This window comes from Moschus berezovskii, chromosome 2 (assembly GCF_049115385.1).
Source record: "Moschus berezovskii isolate FMDL1 chromosome 2, NW_MosBer_1.0, whole genome shotgun sequence".
Classification (NCBI taxonomy): Eukaryota; Metazoa; Chordata; class Mammalia; order Artiodactyla; family Moschidae; genus Moschus; species Moschus berezovskii.
In genome coordinates, this window is record NC_142461.1 from 135,274,655 (window position 1) to 135,300,570 (window position 25,916).

The window sequence follows — 25,916 nt, forward strand, 5'->3', positions numbered from 1 at the left end:
AACCTTAACTGTGTATGTTCTCCTGCATTAAACATATTAAATAATTTCATCTACTTTGAAAGAAGAGAACAAAGAACAGACAGAAGCTGGGCACTCCTTCATATGCCTATGAGTCAGTAAAGATTGAAATAATGTCCCATGTAGAGACGGTTATTTTGAAATATGATAAAGATTATCATTGAACTGGGCTTCCCAGGCTGTGCTAGTGGTAAAAAAAAAAACCCACCTGCCAATGCAAGAGACATATTAAGAGACTCAGGTTCAATCCCTGGGTCGGAAAGATCCTCTGGAGGAGGGAATGGTAACCCACTCCAGTATTCCTGCCTGGAGAATCCCACAAACAGAGGAGACTGGAAGGCTACAGTCCATACTGTTTCAAAGAGTCAGACATAACTAAAGTGACTTAGCACGCAGGTACGCACATTACTGAGGTAAAACCACTCTATTAACTATAGTTACAGTTGGTAGGCAAGAGGTCAGGAGAACATGGCTGATGAGACAAAACTTCATAGCCCAATATGTTCAGCTTTTGAAGCATTGGCTGTATGATGTCTCGTCAGGAGTTGTCACAATCTCTCGCCAACCATCATTTCTTCAAGCATCTCGACAACTTTTTGCAGGGAAAATGCTTCCACAACCAGAGGGAGGCAGAAAACACTTCCCAAGAGTTCCCCAAAGCATAGATCTTTATGCTACAGGAATAAACTTATTTCTCACTGGCAAAAATGTGTTGACTCTAATGGTTCCTATTTTGATTAATAAAGATGTGATTGAGTCTAGTTATAATGATTTAAAATTCAGTCTGAAACCACAATTACTTTTGTACCAATCTATTAAAAACTAAGGTAATCTTTAAAGGCTTCCCACATGGCTCATTGCTAAAGAATCTGCCTGCAATGCAGGCGACCTGGGTTCAATCCTTGGGTCAGGGAACATCCCCTGGAGAAAGCAATGGCAACCCACTCTAGTATTTTTGCCTGGAAAATCCTGGCAAGGGATTCTCCCTAGCAGGGATCCCTAACAGCTACAGTCCAGGGGGTCAAACAGAGTCAGATATGACTGAGTACAACACAAGGTATCTGTAAACAGAAGCACATATATAGTAAGGATACATTTTGGTAGACTGATTGAACTACTGTCCCAGAGGCTCATAGGAATCTGAAGTTCCTAGGAACAATGGCTCAGTATTTGCCAGTACAGTGTTTGTGGAAACTTCATAGAACACAACTTTGATTAATTAGTTCAGTTCAGTTCAGTCGTTCAGTCGAGTCCGACATTTCACAAACCCAAGGACTGCAGCATGCCAGGCCTCCCTGTCCATCACCAACTCCCGGAGTTAACTCAAACTCATGTCCACTGAGTCGGTAATGCCGTCCAACCATCTCATCCTCTGTCATCCTCTTCTCCTCCCGCCTTCAATCTTTCTCAGCATCAGGGTCTTTTCAAATGAGTTAGTTCTTCGCATCAGGTGGACAAAGTATAGGAGTTTCAGCTTCAGCCTCAGCCCTTCCAACGAATATTCAGGACTGATTTCCTTTGGGATGGACTGGTTGGATCTCCCTGCAGTCCAAGGGACTCTCAAGAGTATTCTCCAACACCACAGTTCAAAAGCATCAATTCTTCGGCACTCAGCTTTCTTTGTAGTCCAACTCTCACATCCATACATGACTACAGGAAAAACCATAGCCTTGACTAGATAGACCTTTGTTTGCAAAGTAATGTCTCTGCTTTTTAATAAGCTGTCTAGGTTGCTCATAACTTCTCTGTCAAGGAGCAACCATCTTTTAATTTCATGGCTGCAGTCACCATGTGTAGTGATTCTGGAGCCCAAAAAAATAGTCCGTTTCCCTATTTGCCATGAAGTGATGGGACCAGATGCCAGGATCTTCGTTTTTTGAATGCTGAGTTTTAAGTCAACTTTTTCACTCTCCTCTTTCACATTCAAGAGGCTCTTCAGATCTTCTTTGCTTTCTGCCATAAGGGTGGTGTTATCTGCATATCTGAGGTTATTGATATTTCTCCCAGCAATCTTTTTGATTCCAGCTTGTGCTTCATCCAGCCCTGCGTTCCTCATGATGTACTCTGCATATAAGTTTAATAAGCAGGATGACAATATACAGTCTTGACGTACTCCTTTCCCGATTTGGAACCAGTCTGTTTGCCCATGTCCAGTTCTAACTGTTGCTTCCTGACCTGCATACAGATTTCTCAAGAGGCAGGTCAGGTGGTCTGGTATTCCCATCTCTTGAAGAATTTTCCACAGTTTGGTGTGATCCACACAGTCAAAGGCTTTGGTGTAGTCAATGAAGCAGAAGTAGATGTTTTTCTGGAACTATCTTGCTTTTTCAATGATCCAACAGATGTTGGCAATTTGATCTCTGGTTCTTCTGCCTTTTCTAAATCCAGCTTGAACATCTGCAAGTTCACGGTTCATATACTGTTGAAGCCTCGCTTGGAGAATTAAGAACATCACTTTGCTAGCATGTGACATGAGTGCAGTTGTGCAGATGTTTGAGCATTCTTTGGCATTGCCTTTCTTTGGGAATCAGAATGAAATCTGACCTTTTCCAGTCCCGTGGCCTCTGCTGAGTTTTCCAAATTTGCTGGCATATTGAGTGCAGCACTTTCACAGCATCATCTTTCAGGATTGAAATAGCTCAATTGGAATTCCATCACCTCCACTAGCTTTGTTCATAGTGATGCTTCCTAAGGCCCACTTGACTTCACATTCCAGGATGTCTGGCTCTAGGTGAGTGATCACACCGTCGTGATTATCTGGGTCATGAAGATCTTTTTTGTACAGTTCTTCAGTGTATTCTTGCCACCTCTTCTTAGTATCTTCTGCTTCTGTTAGGTCCATACCATTTCTGTCCTTTATCGAGCCCATCTTTGCAAGAAAAGTTCCCTTGGTATCTCTAATTTTCTTGAAGAGATCTCTAGTCTTTCCCATTCCATTGTTTTCCTCTATTTCATTACATTGATCACTGAGGAAGGCTTTCTTATCTCTCCGTGCCATTCTCTGGAACTATGCATTCAAATGGATATACCTTTCCTTTTCTCCTTTGCCTTTCGTTTCTCTTCTTTTCATAGCTATTTGTAAGGCTTCCTCAGACAACCATTTTCCCTTTTTGCATTTGTTTTTCTTGGGGATGGTCTTGATCACTGCCTCCTGTACAATGTCATTGAAACTCCATCCATAGTTCTTCAAGCACTCTTGTTTATCAGATCTAATCCCTTGAACCTATTTCTCACTTCCACTGTATAATCGTAATGGATCTGATTTAGGTCATATCTGAATGGTCTAGTGGTTTTTCCCTACTTTCTTCAATTTAAGTCTGAATTTGGCAATAAGGAGTTCATGATATGAGCCACAGTCAGCTCCTGGTCTTGTTTCTGTTGACTGTTTAGAGCTTCTCCATCTTTGGCTGCAAAGAATATAATCAATCTGATTTCGGTATTGACCATCTGGTGATGTCCATGTGTAGACTCTTCTCTTGTGCTGTTAGAAGAGGGTGTTGGCTATGAGCAGTGCGTTCTCTTGGCAAAACTTTGTCAGCCTTTGCCCTCCTTCATTCTTTACTCCAAGGCCTGTTACTCCAGGTATCTCTTGACTTCCTACTTTTGCATTCCAGTCCCCTATAATGAAAAAGACATCTTTCTTTGATGTTAGTTCTAAAAGGTCTTGTAGGCCTTCATAGAGCCTTTCAACTTCAGCTTCTTCAGCATTACTGGTCAAGGCATAGACTTGGATTACTATGATATTGGACAGTTTGTCTTGGGAGCAAACAGAGATCATTCTGTCGTTTTTGAGATTGCATCCAAGTACTGCATTTCAGACTCTTTTGCTGACTATGATGGCTACTCCATTTCTTCTAAGGAATTCCTGCCTATAGTAGTAGATGTAATGGGTTAAATTCATCTGAGTTAAATTCACCCATTCCAGTCCACTGTTAGTTCACTGATTCCTAGAATGTCTACGTTCACTCTTGCATCTCCTGTTTGACCACTTCCAATTTGCCCTGATTCATAGACCTCACATTCCAGGTTCCTGTGCAGTACTGCTCTTTACAGCAATATTGCTCTTTACAGAGCAGCGCTGGAGCGACTGTGAGGAGATACCCCACCTGTAAGGGCAGAGAAGCCCGAGCAAGACGGAAGAAGCTGGAACAACTTTGAGGAGGTACCTCACATCCAAGGGCAAAGAAGCCCCAGCAAGATGGTAGGAGGGGCGAAATAGCGTTTAGAATGGAACCTCACACCATCCAGAGACGCTCAGAGGCTCAAACATGCCTTGCGCACCAGGACCCAGAGCCCCCAAGGCTGAGCAGGCCATGTGTGGGCGCCTCCCGAGGGGGGCAGGCCAGCAGGGCTGCCGCAGGGGCGGGGCGCTGGGTGTGGCATGAGCCCTCTTAGAGGAGGTCGCTGTTAACCCCGCCACAGAGCCAGGAGAACTTACACAGGCTGGGGAAACAGACTCGCGGAGGGCACAAACAGAACCCTGTGTGCACCAGGACCCAGGAGAAAGGGGCAGTGACCCGCAAGAGACTGACCCAGACTTGCCAGTGCTGTGAATAACAAGAATCAACTGGAGTTGGCAGCACTCACTATTCACAAATGAAAAAAAGATGAGCAAGACAAAGAATTCAAAGATGTTCTCAAAGACGTTCTCATTATCTTTTTCTCTCCAAGAACTGAACCGGGCCTGTCAGCACTGAAAGCACTGAATCCTAATCACTGGATCACCAGGAAATTCTCATTTTTTATAAAACTCCTTCAACCGTAGAACCCTTTCTTCAAGTTACATCTTAAAAGTAAGTTCAAGAAGGACTTCCCTGATGGTCCAGTGGTTAACAATCTGCCTGCCAATGCAGGGAACATGCAGATTCAATTCCTAAATGGGGAACTAAGATCTCACGTGCTGCAGGGCAATTAAGCCTGAAAGTGTCACAACTAGAGTCCATGAGCCTCAACGAAAGATCCAATATGATAACTACTGAGCCAATGCAAAGCAACTACTGAAACCCACACACCCTAAAGCCTGTGCTCGGCAACAAGAGAATCCACCGCAATGAGAAGCCTGAACACCACACCTAGAGTAGCCTCCACTCGCTAGAACTAAAGAAAACCCACAGCATCGAAGACCTGGTGCAGCCAAAAATAAATGAAATTTTTAAAAAATATGCAGCAAAGTTGTACTACTGTAATGCTATTCCCAAGTCCTCCACAGAACCCCTAAGCCTTGGGGGAAGGGCATACTGTATCATTAGGTGCAAAGAACAACCAACTGGGGAAGACAGGACTCTATTTAAGGCTCTCCTACCCTGAAGAAATTTGTGACACTTCTGGGTCTTTTTTCCCTTAATTTCGAAAATGAAGGAACAGCATTAAGAACCATTAATACCACCCAATAGTTAAAATTTGTAAAGCACGGAATGACTTCTATCTGAAATGCAAGAACGCTTCTGCAATTTTTAAACCATGCTGTACCTGGCTGTGCCAGGAGTACCTTTATATACTTATAAATCTCAGAGAAACGTTCTGTGATTTAATAGAGATTCACACAGTCAACTAAAAATTTCTTACAACAAAGTTCAGTTCACAAGCATAGTAGCCAACCAGAGTTATGAAACTTTAGATAACCATTAAAATGCTTGAAATATTTTAGAAAATTGCACATGATCTAACATTAAGTGGAAAAATCAGACTGTGCAACAATTACAATTATTTTAAAAGAACTGTACACTTTTCCTCAAAAGCCACAAAATGAGAAGGAACACATAACGAAGATAGAGAGCATGGACTCTTGGGAAAACTTTGTTGTCTTCTTCACACCGTGAGTTTTCCAAGTTGTCCACAATGGACAAGGAGGTCTATATAAGCAGCCAGGAGTGGAGCTTTTTCCCTTCACTTCTGTGTTTCAATGCTATTCTGAAATCTCTAAGTCTGCCACATACTCTCACATCCTTTGCTGGTGTATTTCTATATCAATGTTCTCAATTACTTTTGTAAACTTAGGTTTATTTATTACACTTAAATTTACCCAGCAGTCTGCATTTCCAAAGTATATTATGCCATAATCATGGAAAAGCATACATTATACTAGTAAAAACTATATGTCTGCCTATTTAAACTATAAATTCCTTTTAAGCAAGAACTGAATGTTTTTAATCTCTGTATTCCAGTGTCTTGCATACAGCCTGACACACTAAACATGGTAATAAATATTGGGCTGGCCAAGAAACTCATTCAGTTTTTTCCATAAGCTATCTCTAGGATCATTTAGTTGTCTTTAACTTCATTGAAAACAGTCTTGTTAGCCTGTATTGTGACAGCTGTCATATCAACATGCGTTTAAAAAAAATCAACATTGGTGAATTTCTGTGTAGCTATTTTAATATTAAAGATGAAAGAAAAAAGCAATATTTTAAATGTGCATTAAAAAATCAAAATTGGTGCATTTTTGTGTAGCTATTTTAAAACTGAAGATGAAAGAAAAAAACAACACTTTTAGCATGTGATGCTAGTAAAGCAATTCTCCAAGTCAGGCTTCAGCAGTATGTGAACCATGAACTCCCAGATGTTCAAGCTGGTTTTAGAAAAGGCAGAGGAACCAGAGATCAAATTGCCAACATCCGCTGGATCATAGAAAAAGCAAGAGTTCCAGAAAAACATCCATCTATTTCTGCTTTATTGACTATGCCAAAGCCTTTGACTATGTGGATCACAACAAACTGTGGAAAATTCTTCAAGAGATGGGAATACCAGACCACCTGACCTGCCTTCTGAGAAATCTGTATGCAGGTCAGGAAGCAACAATTGGACAACAGACTGGTTCTAGATAGGAAAAGGAGTACATCAAGGCTGTATATTGTCACCCTGCTTATTTAACTTATATGCACAGTACATCATGAGAAACGCTGGGCTGGATGAAGTACAAGCTGGAATCAAGATTGCTGGGAGAAATATCAATAACCTCAGATATGCAGATGATGCCACCCTTATGGCAGAAAGTGAAGAACTAAAGAGCCTCTTGATGAAAGAGAGTGGAAAAAGCTGGCTAAAGCTCAACATTCAGAAAATAAGATCATGGCATCCGGTCCCATCACTTCATGGCAAATAGATGGGGAAACAGTGGCAAACTTTATTTTGAGGGGCTCTAAAATCACTGCAGATGGTAACTGCAACCATGAAATTAAAAGACGCTTACTCCTTGGAAGGAAAGTTATGACCAACCTAGACAGCTTATTAAAAAGCAGAGACATTACTTTGTCAACAAAGGTCCATCTAGTCAAGGCTATGGTTTTTCCTGCAGTCATGTATGGATGAGAGTTGGACTATAAAGCACCAAAGAACTGATGCTTTTGAACTGTGATGTTGGAGAAGACTCCTGAAAATTCCTTGGACTGCAAGGAGATCCAACCAGTCCATCCTAAAGGAGATCAGTCCTGGGTGTTCACTGGAAGGACTGATATTGAAGCTGAAACTCCAGTACTTTGGCCACCTGATGTGAAGAGCTGACTCATTTGAAAAGACCCTGATGCTGGGAAAGATTGAAGGTGGGAGGAGAAGGGGATGACAGAGGATAAGATGGTTGTATGGCATCACCAACTCAATGGACACAGGTTTGGGTAGACTCTGGGAGTTGGTGATGGACAGGGGGCCCTGGTGTGCTGCGGTTCATGGGGTCACAAAGAGTAGGACATGACTGTGGGACTGAACTGGAACTGAACCCCAACACAAAATGTTTTTGGTGTCAAAAAAAAATTAAAGACAAAAAGGATTTCAATGATCTTCCCACCTCATAATTACAGATAAAATTCTAATATGGATATTCACTTCTTTTTCTAGGAAGAAATATATAACTTTTGTCAGATTCCTATGGGGTTCAAAAAGTATAGAAAGCACTACTGTAGGTAATGATAAATCATTCCACGAACGTACATCACATGAAAATTATCAAAAAGGGTCAAATTAGTGATTTTAAATTACCCTTGTTATTCATGCTGAAAATGACTCATCATTTACTAGGAAGCAACATCATTCAAGAAAGCATAAACTATGATAATAGAAGTGATAGTCTGGTGTGAGAAAAACAATGTCACACATTGACAGTACTCATCCTTTGACCAAGCACTTCCATTCCATGCATTTATCCCTACATGTGTTCACACATGCACAAACACATATCCATAAGGCTATTCAATGGAGCACTGTTTTTAATAATAAAAGACTGGAAACTACCCACATCTATTAATTGGAGAACTAGTTAACATGAAATACCCATACAATACATATTAAGCAACTATTATAAAGAAGGTAGTTCTATTTAGAATCTCCAAGATGTATTAAGTAAAAAAAAAGTACAAAACAGTGTACAGACTACTACCATGGATGTGAAAAGCAACAAAAAAGGAACACACACATGTGTAGTAAATACATCTGCTCTGTGCTGTGCTTAGTCCCTCAGTCAGGTCTGACTCTGTGATCCCACGGACTGAGCCTGCCAGGATCCTCTGTCCATGGGGATTCTCCAGGCAAGAATACTAGAGTCGATTGCTATGCCCTCCTCCAGGGGATCAAACCCAAGTCTCCCACACTGCAGGCGGATTCCTTACCATCTGAGCCACCAGGGAAGCCCATGAATACTGAAGTGGATGGCCTCTTCCTTCTCCAGGGGATCTTCCCAACCTAGGAATCAAACCAGGGTCTTCTGCATTGCAGGTGGTTTCTTTACCAGCTGAGTTACCAGGCAAGTCCCACATTTTCTATACATATAACACAAATTATCTCTGGAAACAATCACAACAAACTGATAACTATAGTTACCGGATAGATGAAAGAGGCCTGGAGGACAGACAGCCCCAGGGAAGAGACAGATCACTGTATATCCTCTCATACTCTTCACTTGTTTTGGTAATGAAGCTAGTGGTAAAGGACCCACCGCCAATGCAGGAGACATGAGAGATGTGGGTTTGATCCCTGCGTTGGGAAGATCCCCTGGAGAAGGACATGGCAACCCATTCCAGTATTCTTGCCTGGAGAATCCCACAGACAAAGGAGCCTGGCAGGCTACAGGCCACAGGTTCACCAAGTCACACATGACTGAAGCGACTTAGCATGCATGAAGTGTAAAAGCCAATGTATGAATGAACAAATGCATAAAGACAAAATAACTTATACATAGCTGCAAATGAGCACTGTGGGCAAAAAAATGTGGGTGGAGAAAAGAAAAACCCCTTCATGTTATAAACTATAACTCGAGAACACCACACGTGTGAGGGAGGAACCTAGCTACTCATTTGGGATGTGGCATGTTTGGATAAAAATATCTATCAAGAGGGGATTCCCCAGTGGTCCAGTGGTTAGGACTCTACGTTTCTACTGCAGAGGCCTCAGGTTCAATCCCTGGTCAGGAAACTAAAATCCCACAAGCCTCACAGCATGACCACATAATTTAATTAATTTCTAAAATATCTACCAAAAAATATTCTGTCAAATACTAGATTTAAAAGTTGAAATCATTGTTACTAAAATAGAAGTACACCAAAGTCCAAGGTGGTAATCAATTTTGAACAAAGCTAGATATAACAACTTCAAGATCACAGAATGATATGATCACTTACTTCCTGATGGAAGATCTTCTTATTTTAGACTTTTCTGGCTATGTAAACTTATAATTTTAGCTCTCTCACGAAGACAGTGAACAAAAAAGCTCTGCAAAGTTACACTGAAATGTTGAGGGGTTTGGGGGATTTTTTTAAGGTGGAGAAAAGAACACTACACAGGTATTCAAGTGACCTGTATTCTTCCACTGAGTGACTTCGAACAAATTTAATCTCTTCAATCCTGCTTCTTTAAGAGTCTAGATCTTACGACCTCTCAAGTTAAAATTATTCTAAAATTTCAAGATTATACAGAGAGCAGATGAGAATTTTCCAGTTTCTCTTCAACTCATTTTTAAATTTAGCTTAACAACTAAACTGAATGTAAAAACATTTAACAAAATACACAATCAATACCAAAGGCAGACTCCTGAGCAGATGGTCCTGAATATTTTAAATTTGTCAACAGCAAGATAAAATGAAAAGCTTAAGGCTGTGGGTGCCTGCTGAGTTTGGCACGGTGATTTTGCTTCTGCTTTTACTACCCACTGTGGCCTCAAGCCTAACTAGTTCCTCAGTCACTGGCATTTGTGGTGTCTTTACCTTACACATACTGTCTTTCCCTTCAAACCAATCTGTCTGGATTTCGAAAATACAGTGGTTATTAAGGATATAATTACTGAGTGTAAAAGTAAAGTTTAAAAAAACTACACCAATGAAACATATGTCCTTTATTTTTTATGTGAATCTCCCCTTCATAAAGGTTCAGTACAGTTAAGTAAAATTGCTTTTATTACAGCTAAAACTAAAGCTTATTAATTTCTAACTGTTAGGTAGTTAGAATAGGGAAAAGGAGTCCAAAATGGCAGTGGCTAAAAGACAAGGAAGAAAAAAGCCCGGGAAAATAGAACAGAGGAAGGTCAAAGGAAGGTCTGAGGACCAGAGTGAGGACCTCAGGCAGAACAGCACTCCTGACTAAGCCCAATTTGCATAGGGCAGGCCTAGGGGGAAGGAAAAACTTAAAAAGAGGAGCCAAAGGGCGCGCTCTCTCTCTCTGTCCTCCCCACCCCCCCCCCACCACCACCACCCCCGCCCCGCGCGCTGGGGCGCTCTTCTCTTGCTCTTCTCTTCGTGTCTTTGGACTGACGTGCCCTCATGCCTGGAAGGGGCTTCCCTGGTGGTTCAGAGGTTAAAGTGTCTGCCTCCAATGCGGGAGACCTGGGTTCGATCCCTGGGTTGGGAAGATCCCCTGGAGAAGGAAATGGTAACCCACTCCAGTATTCTTGCCTGGAGAATCCCATGGACAGAGAAGCCTGGTAGGCTACAGTCCACGGGGTCGCAAAGAGTCGGACACGACTGAGCGACTTCACTTTCACTTTCACATGCCTGGAAGAGGGATTTTCCTGCTCTCTTCTAAATAAAACAGAGGTGTAACACTGATTTGTCTAATAGCTATAACACGGTCTGTCCAAGACCCGAGAGCTGTGACACTTAATGTGACAAAACTGAGGAGCATACACTCGCATGACATAACCATAAAGGCAAAGTCACTAGAGCTTTCTAAACAGTCAAATTCATTTTCTTAGGCATACTCACGGACAACAATCTACATTTTTCGTACAATCTACATTTTTCGTTGGGAAAATCAGTTGTTTGATCAATTACTAACTGCACTAAGTACAGCAAATATATATATTTGTGACTCAGGTTCCGTTCCGTTCGGTTCAGTCGCTCAGTCGTGTCCGACTCTTTGCGACCCTGTGGACTGTAGCCTACCAGGCTTCTCCGTCCATGGGATTCTCCAGGCAAGAATACTGGAGTGGGTTACCATTTCCTTCTCCAGGGGATCTTCCTGACCCAGGGATCGAACCCGGGTCTCCCGCATTGGAGGCAGACGCTTTAACCTCTGAGCCACCAGGGAAGCCCAGGTTAGGTGAAGCCTTTTTAAGATGCAACACCAAAAGCATAATCAACCCAAGAAAAAATGGACAAACTGGACATCATCAAAATTACAACGTTTTTGTGCTTCAATAAAACCATCTTTAAAGTGAAAAGACAGGGCTTCCTTGGTGGCTCAGTGGTAAAGAATTTGTCTCCAATGCAGGAGACACGGGTTTGATCCCTGAGTCAGAGGGATCACACATGTGACGGGGCAACTAACCTCATGTACCACAACTACTGAGCCTGGGAGCCGCGACTACTGGAACCCATGCGCTCCAGAGCCCGTGCTGCACAACACAAGAAGCCACAATGAGAAACCTGAGAACAGCAAGCAGAGGAGCCGCCCCCCACCCCTGCTTTCTGCAAGTGGAGAAAGTCCTCGCAGCAACCAAGACCCAGAACAGCCAAAAAATACAGAAGTATCAAAAGAAAAATAGAAAATGAAAAGACAATCCACATAATTAGAAAAACATTCTGCAAATCATGTATCTGATAAGGAACTGGCATTTAGAGTATATAAAGAACTCTCACAGCTCAATATTAAAAAGACAATATTTTAAATGGACAATAGCTACTTCTCTAAAGATAACAAATGGTTAATAACCACATGAAAAGATGCTAAGCATCATTAGGAAAATGCAAATCAAAACACAAAGGGAAAACACTTGATACCCACTAAGGCAACTAGTCAAAAAGAAGACACTGACAAGGGGTGGTGAGAGTGTGGGGAAACTGGAGCCCTCATGTACTGTTGGTAGGAATGAATATAAAATAGTGCAGCCTCTTAGGAAACCAGTTCAGATTTCCCTAAATTCTAAGGATATAATTACCATAATACCCAGCAATTCTAATCCTAGGTACATTCCCAAGAGAACCAAAAGCATTATATCCACACAAAAACTTGTACATGAATGTTCATAGCAGTATTATTTGCTATAATCAAGAAATGAAAACAAGCAAACATTTTACTTACTAGGTTACCTCTTTATTATAAACAACAGAAATCAGAAAAAGCCAGGTAGAAGAGATACACAAGGTAATGTATGGAGGAAGGGTCTCAGAGTTCTCAGAGCCCACCAGTCTTCTTGAGAATCTTCACGTGGTCACCATTCCGGAAGCTCTCCAAACCACGAGCCATGTTCTTTCAGATGAATGCTTCCTAACCTGGGCATGTTTGACTAAATAACTGGCAATTAATTCAATCTCCAGCCTCCCTCCTCTCCTAGAGGGTGGAACTGAAAGTTCTAATCTTCTTAACATGTTTGGTTTCCCTTCACCCCTAGGTGCTTTCTAAAAGTCACCTCATTAACATAAACTCAAGCATGATTTCAGGGGTTTGTCATGAATATCAAAACACCTTTATCACTCTAATCACTTAGAAAATCACAAGAGTTTTAGGAGTTCTATGCCAGAAACCTGACAAAGACAAAATACACACTTCTTACTATAAATCACATGGGGGATGGGGGAGCACTGAACTGATATAGCATGATTTCTTGGATATATTGTTAGGAAAAAATAAGGGTCCCAGACACAAATGAGAATATAATCAACCTTAAGAACTTTTGTGCAGTAAAGGACAAAATCAACAGAGTGAGCAAGAAATGGAAAAAAACATCTGCAAATCTGATAGGGGTTACTACTCAGAATAAATGAAGAACTCCTACAACTCAACAACAAAAATCAAACCACCCAAGCTTCCCTGGTGGTTCAGTGGTAAAGAATCCTCCTGCCAATGCACAAGAAACGAGTTCGACCTCTGGTCTGGGACGATCCTGCCGCCGTGGAGCCACTAAGCCCACATGCCACAACCACTGAGCCTGTGCTCTAGAGCCAGGGAATCACAACTACTGAGCCCCTGCACCGCCACTGCTAAAGCCCCAAAGTCTCAGACGTCTCAGCAACAAGAGCAGTCACAGCAATGGCAAGCCCATACACTGCAACTAGAACACAGCACCCAAGGCCACAACTACAGAAAAGACCCAGGACAGCCAATAAGTAAATAAGATTATTTTAAAAAAATAAGGTTCACAAGTTTTTATAGTATGCCTCCTTTGTAAGAAAGAGAAAATAAGCATGCAGACAACACACTATACTCTGGATGGGTGAGAAAGGAATGTCTATCCCTTGCTTAGAAGCAAGATTTACAGACTCTTTCAATAGTGTATCAAGTTTTGAGCCATGTAAATATTTACTATGTTAAAAAGTTAAGTAAAGAAAAAAACACACCCAATCATGAACAAAAAGCAAAAAGTCCGACTTGATAGTCAAAACTAATCAAATTGATCAAATAAAAAAGTGTCATTTCAAGTAACTTTTGAACACAGTTCTTTTTTTGGTGGGCGGGGGCTGGGTCTTTGCTCCTGCAGGCAGGCTTTCTGTAGTTGCAGTGATGGGGGTAGTGATGGGCTACTCTCTAGCTGTGGTGCGCAGGCTTCTCAGTACAGTGGCTTTGCATTGCAGTGGCTTCTCTCATTGCAGAGCACGGGCTCTAGAGCACATGGACTTAGCTGTCCACAGCATGTGGAATCTTTCCAGCCCAGGGATTGAACCAGTGTCCCCAATACTGGCAGAAGGATTCTTTTTTTTTTCTTTAATTGGAGGCTAATTACTTTACAATATTGTATTGGTTTTGCCATGCATTGACATGAATCTGCCCCGGGTGTACCTGTGTTCCCCGTCCTGAACCCCCCTCCCACCTCCCTCCCCATCCCATCCCTCTGGTTCATCCCCATGCACCAGCCCCGAGCACCCTGTATCACGCATCAAACCTGGACTGGCGATTCGTTTCACATATGATAATATACAAGTTTCAATGTCATTCTCCCAAATCATCCCACCCTCGCCCTCTCCCACAGAGTCCAAAAGACTGTTCGATACACCTGTGTCTCTTTTGCTGCCTCGTATACAAGGTTATCGTTACCATCTTTCTAAATTCTATATATATGAAAAATATGGAACGCTTCACGAATTTGGGTGTCATCCTTGCGCAGGGACCATGCTAATCTCTGTATCGTTCCAATTTTAGTATATGTGCTGCCGAAGCGAGCACTGGCAGAAGGTTTCTTAACCACTGGACTACCAGGGAAGTCCTGTTTTTTAGTGGAATACAGTCTAAGGAAAAAGGACTGAAAAGAAATCAACTGCACTCAGTTCAATCTACTTTCTTTGTAACAAATCCCAATAATAATATTCACTTTAAACTACCCGTGGCGGATTCATGTCAATGTACGGCAAAACCAGTACAATATTGTCAAGTAGTTAGCCTCCAATTAAAATAAATAAATTTATATTTAAAAATAATAAATAAATAATAAACAGGAATTTAAAATACTAATATAAACAGATGGTTTCTGAAAACATATTTTCTAGCTCTGTCCAATGAAGGAAGCCTAGAACACAGACACTCTAGTAGCAGTGTATATACTACCAAGCACCCAAATCTTAAATTTATAAATATCATTTTCTATCAAAAGAAAATAAGACTTTTTGGAGAAATAGAAAAACATAAAGAACAAAAAAGGAAATCACAGAAAGACGTGGGTTATTTTGTTTTGCTAAAAAAACAAGAAAGAAGCTCTCAAAGTTTAATTAGGTTCAGCCAAAAGGAACACAAGAGAGAATTCCCTGGTGAACACAGAGCTTCCACTGCAGGGGGCATGGGTTCTATCACTGACGTTGGAATAAGTCACGTGGCATGACAAAAAAAAAACAAACACAGGTTGGGGGTGGGGATACAAGAACCAGCTTAAAGAGGGACTCACACTAGCCATGTCTACAACAACTTAAGCATGGAAAACAGTAACAACTACAGCTAACACATCAAAAAAAAACCAAAACAGTAATACTCCAAAAATCAGGAGAAAACAAAACTAGTAGACTAGACTCTTAAAGAAAACTTAGTCATTAAAGAAAGAAAGGCTACAGAAACGACTGAAAAACCAAAGACTTAAAGAGGGCTTCCCTGGTGGCTTGGTGGTAAAGAAATCTGCCTGCCAATGCAAGAGACACAGGTTTGATCCCTGACCTGGGAAGATCCCACACGCCTCAGAGCAACCAAGTCTGTGTGCCGCAGCTACTGAGCCTGTGCTCTAGAGCCCAGGAGCCGCAGCTAGAAAAAAGCTCACTCAGCAACGAAGACCCAGCATAGTCAAAAATGAATACATTTTTTTAAGTTTAAAAAATTTATAAAGACTAAAAAACTATGACAATACAACGTTCAATTCTAGACGGGAACCTAAATTACAGAGGAAAAAACTCTGTAAGGGATGTTATTGAGACAACTGGAAAAACTGGAATATGAAATCTGAATATCAGATATTGTACCTACATTAAGTCCGTCAGTTCAGTTCAGTCAATCATGTCTGACTTTTTGCAACCCCATGGACTGCACAACATCAGGCTTCCCTGTCCATTCCCAATTCCCAGAGCATGCTCAAAACTCAAGTCTGTAGAATCTATTAAAATTCTGGGTATTTAAGAAAATGGTGTTCTTAGAGGAAAGATGCATAGTGGTTATCAAGGACTCCAGATGTTTCAGGAAAAAAACACACGGAATAGGGGGAATTCCCTGCCAGTCAGCTGAAACTACTGAGCCCAAGGGCTGCAACTATGGAAGCCCACATGCCTAGAGCCTGTGCTGTGCAAGAAGAAAAGCCACCGCAATGAGCAGCCTGTGCACCACGACCAGAAAGCAGCCCCTCCTTGCCACAACTAGACACACAGCAACAAAGACTCGGATCATCAAATTCCATAAATCAATAAAAGTTTAAAGACTGTAAAGGAGGGGGAAGCACTTTTTTTAAACAGAAAATAGCCAAGAAATAACAGAGCTGTGAGGATAATTTTTGTAGCAAGTTCACTTATTCAATTTTTATAACTCCAAATTAAATGACTGGGCCAACAATCATCAACCATTAGATGACAGGGGAAAATGTACCTTTTCAATGAAGAAATTCAATGGACACCACACTAACCAAGTAAATCTAGCACTGTAAACAGTGGGGCAAACATGTGGAAATCCTCACCACCTTATTAATAGATCACTAGAAACAGGAGAACCAGAATTCTGTCTTTCCTGATGCAATGCAATGTAAATTACATACTACCATCTACGAAGTATCTGTGCCAAAAATACTGACCCAAATTTAATTAAACCTCTCTAGATCTAACTTTCAATTTATAGGGAATTTAAAAATAGAGTAACAAATTAAATGACATTTTAAGCGTTCAGTCAGAAAATCCAAAGTATGGCATATTCTCTAAAAAGCCCCTGCCAGAGACGTTAGCTGAAAGTGAAGTCGCTCAGTCGTGTCTGACTCTTGGCGACCCCGTGGACACCAGGCTCCTCCATCCATGGGGTTCTCCAGGCAAGAATACTGGAGTGGACTGCCATTTCCTTCTCCAGGGGATCTTCCCGACCCAGGGTTAATGTTAACTGACTACAGCATAATAAAGGGAATTGTTTTTATAGTTTCAGCCGGAGGCTGGTTGGCAATAAAAATATATAAAGTGTAGAAAAATAGCATTAGTTTAAAGAGGTATTTAGGGAACAAATAGCATGATATAAGCATTTAATTTCAACTGGTTGTTGAGGGGAGAGGTATGCTGAGAGTTAAAGCAAAATGATAAAAATGTTAGTAACAGATAAATCTAAATGAAAGGCAATAGGTGTTCACCGCATTCTTCTTTCAGCTTTTCTGCATGTTTGCAATTTATCCTAACACACAAAGAAAAAAAGTTACCAGAACAGCCTACACGCAAATAAAGGGAAACTGCTCCTCAACCGTATCTTACTAAGTGGGGACAGTAAACAGAGCAGGTGGCTATGTAACAGAGTCAGCCTTAAAGCACAGCTGTGCATTGTCAAACCACCCAAGGACCTGCTCAAAAGGTAAGGCATCGTGTCAGGTGCTAAACTAACAGAAGGCAGTCTCACAGACCTTAGGTTAACCAGAGACATAGCTGAAAATAAATATTCACTGAAGACCTCACTAATGGGACAAGATGTAGCTGGACTTTGAGAAATGGACAGGATATGCAGTATGAAAGGAGGGGGATGGGCAAACAGCTCACCAGTAAGGGCAAAGGAGCAGAAATAAACCCAGTCTGTGTGAAATACAGATCTCAGGAGAGTCATGATGAGAATTTTTGTAGAAAAATCATTCACTCAATTTTTATAATGCTGTAGGCTTTACGGAGAAGGCAATGGCAAGCCACTCCAGTACTCTTGCCTAGAAAATCCCATGGACGGAGGAGCCTGGTAGGCTGCAGTCCGTGGGGTCGCTAATGGTCGGACGTGACTGAGCGACTTCACTTTCACTTTTCACTTTCACACATTGGAGAAGGAGATGGCAACCCACTCCGGTGTTCTTGCCTGGAGAATCCCAGGGACAGGGGAGCCTGGTGGGCTTCCGTCTATGGGGTCACACAGAGTCGGACACGACTGAAGTGACCTAGCAGCAGCAGGCTTTATGAACACAAAAAATATATACGGCACTGTAGCATCTGCCTTCTAAGAGCTGACAAAGTCGTGTAGAAATTATGCTCCAATCAAAATACATTAAATAGGAAATCCCTGGTGGTCCAGTGGTTGGGAATCGCCTGCCAATTCAGAGTCCCCGGGTTCCATCCCTTGTCCCGGAAAAAGCCACATGCCATGAGACAACTGAGCCCTTGCGCCACAACTGAAGCCTGCGCACCCTAGAGCCCAGTGCTCTGCAAACCACACCTAGAGAAAACCCACGTGCCCAGAGTAGCCAAAAATAATCAAATAAAATTAAATTTAAAAATACATTAAGAGGAGATATACACAAAACTCTTTAATAACACAGGAAAGGGAGTATTTACTTTACCAGAGGAATGAGGTTGATCCAATCTTTGTTTCCAACAAAGACATTTGAGTTAGTTTTTTAAAAGTAAAAATGGGGAAGGTAGAAATGGACAAAATGGATGAAAGGAGTCAAAAGATACAAATTTCCAATTCTAAAGTAAGTTAAACACAGCAACTACAGTTAACACTATATTGCACATTAAATTTTCTAAATGAGTAGATCTTAAAAGTTCTCATTACAAAACTATTATAACTGTATGGTGATGGACTTATCGTGGTGATCATTCTGCAATACATACTAACAGTGAAGCATTACTGTACATATGTACACCTGAAACTAACATCTCAATTAAAAAAGAAAAAGGACTTCATCAAATTCAAGTCACAAAAGAAAAATGCCAAAATTTACTGAATGCTTACTATGTACTAGACACTTTTTTTTACCTTGGAGATAACTACTATAACTATCATTTTTAAACTGAAGTTCAGCATGTAAGTGATCAAATGTAAAAAAGCTAGGTAGTGGTGGGACTAACCAGTAGATAGACCTTCAAACCTAGGTCTATCTACTGCTAAAACCCAAAGCCTTTCCAATACTACCCAGATCCCGCCGCCAACCTTTCCCAGCATCAGAGTCTTTTCCAGTTCGGGCTCTAATTAATACTACTTTATCTGAAAGTCCTATTTTTTGCTAAGCAACCTCAAAAAGATTACATAAACACATTCTTAGATGAAAAATCTTCACTAATATCTTTGTCAATATATTTGTGACAGTTATAAAACTTTACGTTGCCTTACTTCCTTCATTCTTATTCTGAAATGTGAAAGTTTCAGCAACAATTAATCATTTTTCCCTAAGTAGTGTAAAAAGTACACAGAACTTGTTACCTAGCATGCAAAGCTCTGAATAAGCACCTTAAATGGTTATTAAAAGTGTAATTAAAGCCTTGCTGCTGCTGCTAAGTCACTTCAGTCGTGTCCGACTCTGTGTGACCCCATAGACGGAAGCCCACCAGGCTCCCCCGTCCCTGGGATTCTCCATAGAACACTGGAGTGGGTTGCCAGGTCAGGGTAAAATCGATGGCAAAATCTGCGTTTTTCACCAACCAAAGAATGCAAGTTAAGCCATCAACTTCAGAGATAAGGATTTATCTTTTTCCTAAAGCACTGTGATTTAAGGCCAACTTTCTACTAAAATTCTTCCCCTAAATACCAAAAGTTAAAAATTTTCTCTAAACTTCAAGAAAAAAGGCCAAATACAGAAAGTAAGGCCTCAACATAAATACAAATTGATACAGTATTTTGTTTTCTTCTAGGCAAGGAAACCAATTAAAAAGTGCAAAAGTACTTTACGGTAATAAGAGAAGTCAAATGCAATTAAGATTAGTGGAGGGGGGGGCAGGGAATGCCATCAGGAAACAATGAACATGTTTCTGTTTAACTAAAAGTTTTTGTTTGAATTAAATAGGTCTACCTCTGCATCCCATTCACAGACAAAAAATACTGCGTGCGCTAGATCTCCAAAGGGTACTTAAAAGTCCAGTCAGGCTTCCTAAGAGGTATTCCTTTTACACAGGATTTTTGTTCATATTCTAGTCTTCCAAGGTTCCCGAAACACTCAACATACTGTCATCTGAGTAGAAAATACTTCAAATCATTCATGACAGGTTTTCTAGAAATAATCCATGCTTTTCTGATTTGATTTAAACAGGTCCAATTACCTAATTCCCTATCGACCCGCCTCCTTCTTTCACCGGAAGGACCACCAATTACAAGGGTTTACATGCACATATCAACAGTTTTTACATTTCCTCAAAAAAAAAAAAAGAATGCCTTCTATGATCCTCTCTAAGTGCCAGAACTCAAAATCAGAAATGTGCAGACTTACTAACGGCCGCTTGCAGAGAGCACGATCTAAACCAAACAAAACAGCAATAAAGCTATTCCAAAGGAGCAGGAGCAGGGGTTTTTTGCCTATCTAGCTGTGGACTTATATCTGTTAATTAGACTTCAGGTCACCATAAAAACGAGGCTAAACCTTCGCCGTTTTACAGGTTTCGTATTAACTAACTTCCCATGACCTCTTCAACCAACCACTCAAACCATTCAACTCTCGGCCCAACCCCTTCCACTCCCGCCCCCAATTTCAGTTTTAAGGCGCTTCACTGCTCCAAACTTCAGTGTTCTCCGCGGCCTAGCCTACCTACGTCTTCGCGTCGCCACAGATCCCAAGTCAGGGCCTTAGCCTTACCATGTCCGCCACTCCCTGTATGCCTCAAGCTGCTAGCCCCCTCCCGTAAGGCCCAAACCCGCCTCAAAGAGCCCTCGGGAGGTCGATCCTCCCAGCTCTTCCAACTCGTCCACAGGCACCCCTGAGGTCCCCAAAGCACGCAACGGCCGAGCATGAAAATGGCGGAGTGCGGCCGCCTGCTGCAGGTGAGCGGTCTCATGCCGCCGCCGCACTCACCCTCGGGCGCTGAGCAGAGGTCCTAATGACTGGCGAGCGATACGTTCGTCTTCACAGCCAGGAATGTCTCTCCCGTCGGGCCCCCTCCCTCCTCCCCTCTCAATCCCACTCCTCCAAAGGAGCAGCCGCCATCTTCCCCTATGAGCCACCGAGCGCACGTCCGTGCGTCATCACGCACCGGCGTACGCCTCTGCGTCACGCGCGCCTGGGCCGAAAGGCTCGGTAGGGCTAACTGCGCATGTGCCTAGCTGAGAGGCGGGGTCTGACCGGAACTTCCCGCGGCGTCTCGGAGCGACTTCTTTGTTGCTGGTGAGAGGTGGTCAGCACTCCTTGGGGAGAAGGAAGTAGGGGAGGTGGTGCCGCCCTACTTTCTTCACCCTGTGAGCTAACCCTGATGCTCTTAGAAAACCCCTTTATGGAAAATTTGAATGAGAAATTTGTTCGTGGGCGGTACTGCAGTTGCTAATATGCTTATTCATCCCTGAAATTAGGGGGTCTGGCTGACAATATCTTAAGAATTTGAGGAAACGCACCGAGCTGAGTCAAGCATGTTTGTGTCGTTTGTGCATTCCCAGTGTCTTTTAAAGTATCTCTTTTCTAAATGACAGTGGATGCTGAGTTATAAAACTTTAGCCCTAGGGTACAACCAGTTTAGAAAACTGTTTCCGCAGTGTCAATTAAAGCTAAGCATGCTGCTGCTAAGTCACTTCAGTCGTGTCCGACTCTGTGTGACCCCATAGATGGAAGCCCACCAGGCTCCCCCCGTCCCTGGGATTCTCCAGGCAAGAACACTGGAGTGGTTGCCATTTCCTTCTCCAATGTGTGAAAGTGAAAAGTGAAAGTGAAGTCGCTCAGTCGTGTCCGACCCTTAGCGACCCCACGGACTGCAGCCTACCAGGCTCCTCCATCCATGGGATTTTCTAGGCAATAGTACTGGAGTGGCTTGCCATTGCCTTCGAAAGCTAAGCATGCACTCACCCTAAAACGCAGCAGTTCCCCTGCAAGAGAACTGAATGCACGTGTCCACCAAAGGTTTACACGAGAATGTTCATAGCAGCTTTACTTGTAATAGGGCTTTCCTGGTGAGTCAGACAGTAGAGAATCCGCCTGCGTGCAGGAGACCTGAGTTCAATCCCTGGGTCTGGAAGATCCCCTGGAGAAGGGAATGGGTACTTGTCCCAGTAGTCTTTCCTGGAGATTTCTGTGGACAGAGGAACCTGTGTACCAGTAAATAAATTGAGGTATGGTCATGCCATTGATTGGGACAGTAAAGGGACAAGTGTGCTCAGTCACTCAGTGGTATGGGACTTTGCAGTCCCAAGGACAATAGCCGGACAGGCTCCTCTGTCAGTGGAATTTTCACAGTAAGAACGGTGGAGTAGGTTGCCATTTCCTTTTCCAGGGGATCTTACTCACCCAGGGATTGAACCCTTGTCTCTTGCCTCTCCTGCTTTGGCAGATGGATTCTTTGCACTGTGCAACCATGTAGGTGATTAAATAGTTAATCCCACTAGAGAATTTTAAGTAGAAAAAATAGGGGAGACCCCTGTTAGTTAATGATTACTAAAGAGAGTTGGTTTCCCCTGGAGAAGGAAACGGTAACCCACTCCAGTATTCTTGCCTGGAGAATCCCATGGACGGAGAAGCCTGGTAGGCTACAGTCCACGGGGTCCGCAAAGAGTCGGACACGACTGAGCGACGGAACGGAACGGAACGGAAAGAGAGTTGGTTTGCTTAGCAACAAAACCATGCTAGGGAAGCGGAAGACAGGCCTGAAAGCAATAAAACAATGGTGGCATGAGACCCACATCCTACCCAGTGAGCTCAATAAATTAATGATCTCTAGGACATGCTCTCTGCGCTTATAAAAAACAACAATTTGTGGACCTAACTTGACTATGTAGGGATAAGAAAACCCATGCCCAACCGGTAGAAGGAGCGGATAATGAAAGCATGACTTATACTCAAGACAAAGTTCTCTCCCTCCCCACTTTTCCTTTGATTATAAAACTGTAGCCCACTAAGTTCTCAGGGCACGGCGTCCCCTTGCCCGCCTGTTGTAAACCTCAGGAGCATCCTGTTCTAATCAAGTCACTTCTCATCTACCACTTTGCTCTTGCTGAATTCGTTCTGTACTGAGACATAAAGGACTGTGGTACCAGAGCACTTCAGAGCCCCTGAAGTGACACCTAACAGTTTCAGAAGCAATTAACTTAACCAAGCTGATGCAGGTGATTTTTTAGTGCTTGATTTAGATATTTTGAGTATTTTGGCTGTGTTTCTCATGGTGTAACGTTAATGGTTCTCAGTTACTGCAGCTGGTCTGCCTGACCATGAAGCATCATGCAGCAAGAAAAAATCTCCAGCATGAAACTTGGCCAACCACTTTGACATGTTCAATCAGTCACAGCACCTTCACCATACATTAACCAAATCCTTTTTTTTTGGCATTTCAATTGTGCCTTTACCTTTGTTTAAATAATAAAGCATAATATGCCAAAAAATGTTGCTTTTTTCCTTCCATCTTCAGTATTAAAATGGCTACGCAAAATTCACTAATTTTGATTTTTTTTAATGCAAGGCTAATATGACAGCTATCACAATATAACCTAACAAAATTGTTTCAAATGAAGTTAAAGACAACTACGCACTACTAGAGCCACCTTACAGAAAAAGCTAAATGAATTTCTTGGCCAACCCAATACATACCTTAATTATAAAATTATTATTTCTTTCTTGGTAAAAAGTGCTAACCATCATTTGACAATGCACGAACTTGGAAGCAACAATCAAACACTTAGGAAATCTACACTACTCCAGAGTAAAATTAAACTGAGTAAATTTTAAAGATTTTGACTGACTATTTAATGATTCATGAATCAGGCAACACGCGATCTAACAGATGGAGAGGCGCTCCAAGGAGAGCATAGGCAGAAGGGACAAGGACATTCTCCTAACAAAACGTAGAATGGCGGCCAAGTCACTTTCCTTCATGGGATGAGGTCTGTCACGTAGGTTGCTACTTAACTAGAGCTGTTTATGCGATTCTTGGTTGACTGACTTAGGATTGCATTCCTGGGAGAGCCAAAAGTGTAATTAATTCTCTGCTTGGTGCTGTGAGACTTAGCATGAGTGACTCCATTTGGGGCCTGTTGTCTTGTTTTTATCAATATCCCCCTTTCAGTGAGAGGCTCAGACTAACTGAGATGTGATCAAAGGAATTGGCATTACTCCCAGCTATTGCTCTGCAGTTCTCTAAGTTTTCGCTGAATCTCTCTGTGGTGTTTACAGGCTGCAACATCCGATTCACATACTTTAAGTCAGTAGTTCTCTTCATTCCTTTTCTGATGCTCTGGTTTTAGGGAGATCTTTTGCTAGCTCATTAGTGGCTGCAAACATGCATTTGAAGATTTTCAGAGAACACTGAGCCCTGGGAAGACTACTATGATTACCACAAGCAGGGTAATTCCCAATACCTGGCATGTACTTTGGAGCTGCAGCCCCCAAGACCCAAATAAATCAGAATCAAATAAGTCAGAGAAAGATGACATTGAAGGAGTCATTTTCTTAAGATAACTGGTTTGTTCGCTGATCTTATATAGCCGAATCTTAGCTTCTTCAAAAGTGTCGATCCAAGTGCAACAAGTCACATTAGTCTTAACACAAGCTCCTCCTTACCCAAGAGATAATCAAGATTATTCTAGTATCAAAAGCCACTTCTGCCAGAGAGTCTAGGGGTTTTTAAGAGACAGCTATGGCTTTAGCAGCAGATTCTACAATATCTTCAAGAGTTGAGGAAAGGTTCCTGGTCACAACCTCATTTGCACTTACCCCTAGCCAAGGGAGTAGGAACCTGCCATAGGAAGTGAATTTGAATCAAAAATGCCTCCTGGTAATTGCCATTTGGGTCTGTGACTCAGAACTGAAAAAGTGATGGCCATGGAGCTAAGTAAAATTTTAAGAGTGTGTTAAAGGAGCTTCCCAGGTGGCGCAGTGATAAAGAACCCACCTACCAATGCAGGAGACATCCCTGGGTCAGGAAGATCTCCTGGAAAAGGAAATGGCAACCCACTCTGCTATTCTTGCCTGGAAAATCCCTGGAGAGAGGAGCCTAGTTGGCTACAGTCCATGGTGTCGCAAAGAGTCAGGCATGACTGAGCAACTGAGCATGCACCCACAGACTGCACAGGCAGTTCTTTTCATCCATTCTGGTCTGCGTCTTGTGACTGATGTGTTTAGACCATTCCTATTTAAAGTGTTATGGAGATCGTTGGATTAATATATGCCATGTTTGTAACTAGTTTCCATCCTTCGCTCTTGTTCTTGCGTTCTGCGCTACTGTCCACACCCCTTGAGCTGAGTGGGGCACAGGAAACTTTAAAACAGCTCTGACTTCCTAATCATCACTCATACAAGTCGATGTTTTCCCCAAGATCTGCAGAGTACAAACATGTGAGAATTATGAAAAACAACAAGAATAAGGCTTGATTGTAAATTATGAAGAAGACCCAAGGGTCCTGAGATAAAAATGGGGAGAGGGGTTGAGAGAGGGGTTGAACCTGTTGCACTCAGTAAGAGGACTGCCTGCTGTGTGCCTGAAGGGGACAAGACAAGGGCTTCTGTCTACGGACAAGAGCCACAAACTACCCACTTTTGTGGAAAACTGCAGAGCAGGGGGTGGGAATGCTGTATCTCTGGGTGCCCACTTGCTCCAGTATCACAGAGGTCAGAGCTGCACATGTGTATCTCATTGAAATGGGGCTCATACAAGTTCCAGCCTGGAAAGAACATAGACACGGACTACTTCTCTAGGAAGCGCTATTCACTCAGGCTAGCATTCACCTCTTAGACCCCAAGGAAGGGAGTGGATCCTAACCTGGGGGAAAATGACTTGGCTAGCCCAACGGTTTTGAGTCCAACCAAACCCTGGCAGGAGATGGAACCTTAACAGCAAGGTTACTCCTTGTGCCTGCCTCATAGGCAGGGTTCCTAGGGGTAGAGACTGGGATGAACATGCCCCTAAAGGCAGTCTTGCTGGCAGTGCTACTCGGCTCTTGGCTAGAAGAATGGGGGC

At 42.3% G+C, this 25,916-nt stretch overlaps 1 protein-coding gene and 1 non-coding gene across 3 annotated transcripts in view; both read right to left on the reverse strand.

Moving 5' to 3' along the window:
• The window catches only part of WDR33 (WD repeat domain 33), a 118,232-nt gene extending 97,238 nt beyond the window's left edge, over positions 1 to 20,994 (reverse strand). For both annotated transcript variants that reach the window (XM_055398654.2, XM_055398653.2), the window contains exon 1: positions 20,843 to 20,994. The gene's annotated coding sequence lies outside the window, so the exon portion shown is untranslated. The remainder of the gene's footprint in view (positions 1 to 20,842) is intronic.
• Positions 14,492 to 14,595, reverse strand: LOC129538801 (U6 spliceosomal RNA). The gene has a single exon (XR_008682336.2). It is a non-coding gene; the product is annotated as a U6 spliceosomal RNA (small nuclear RNA).
• Positions 20,995 to 25,916: the final 4,922 nt, after the last annotated feature.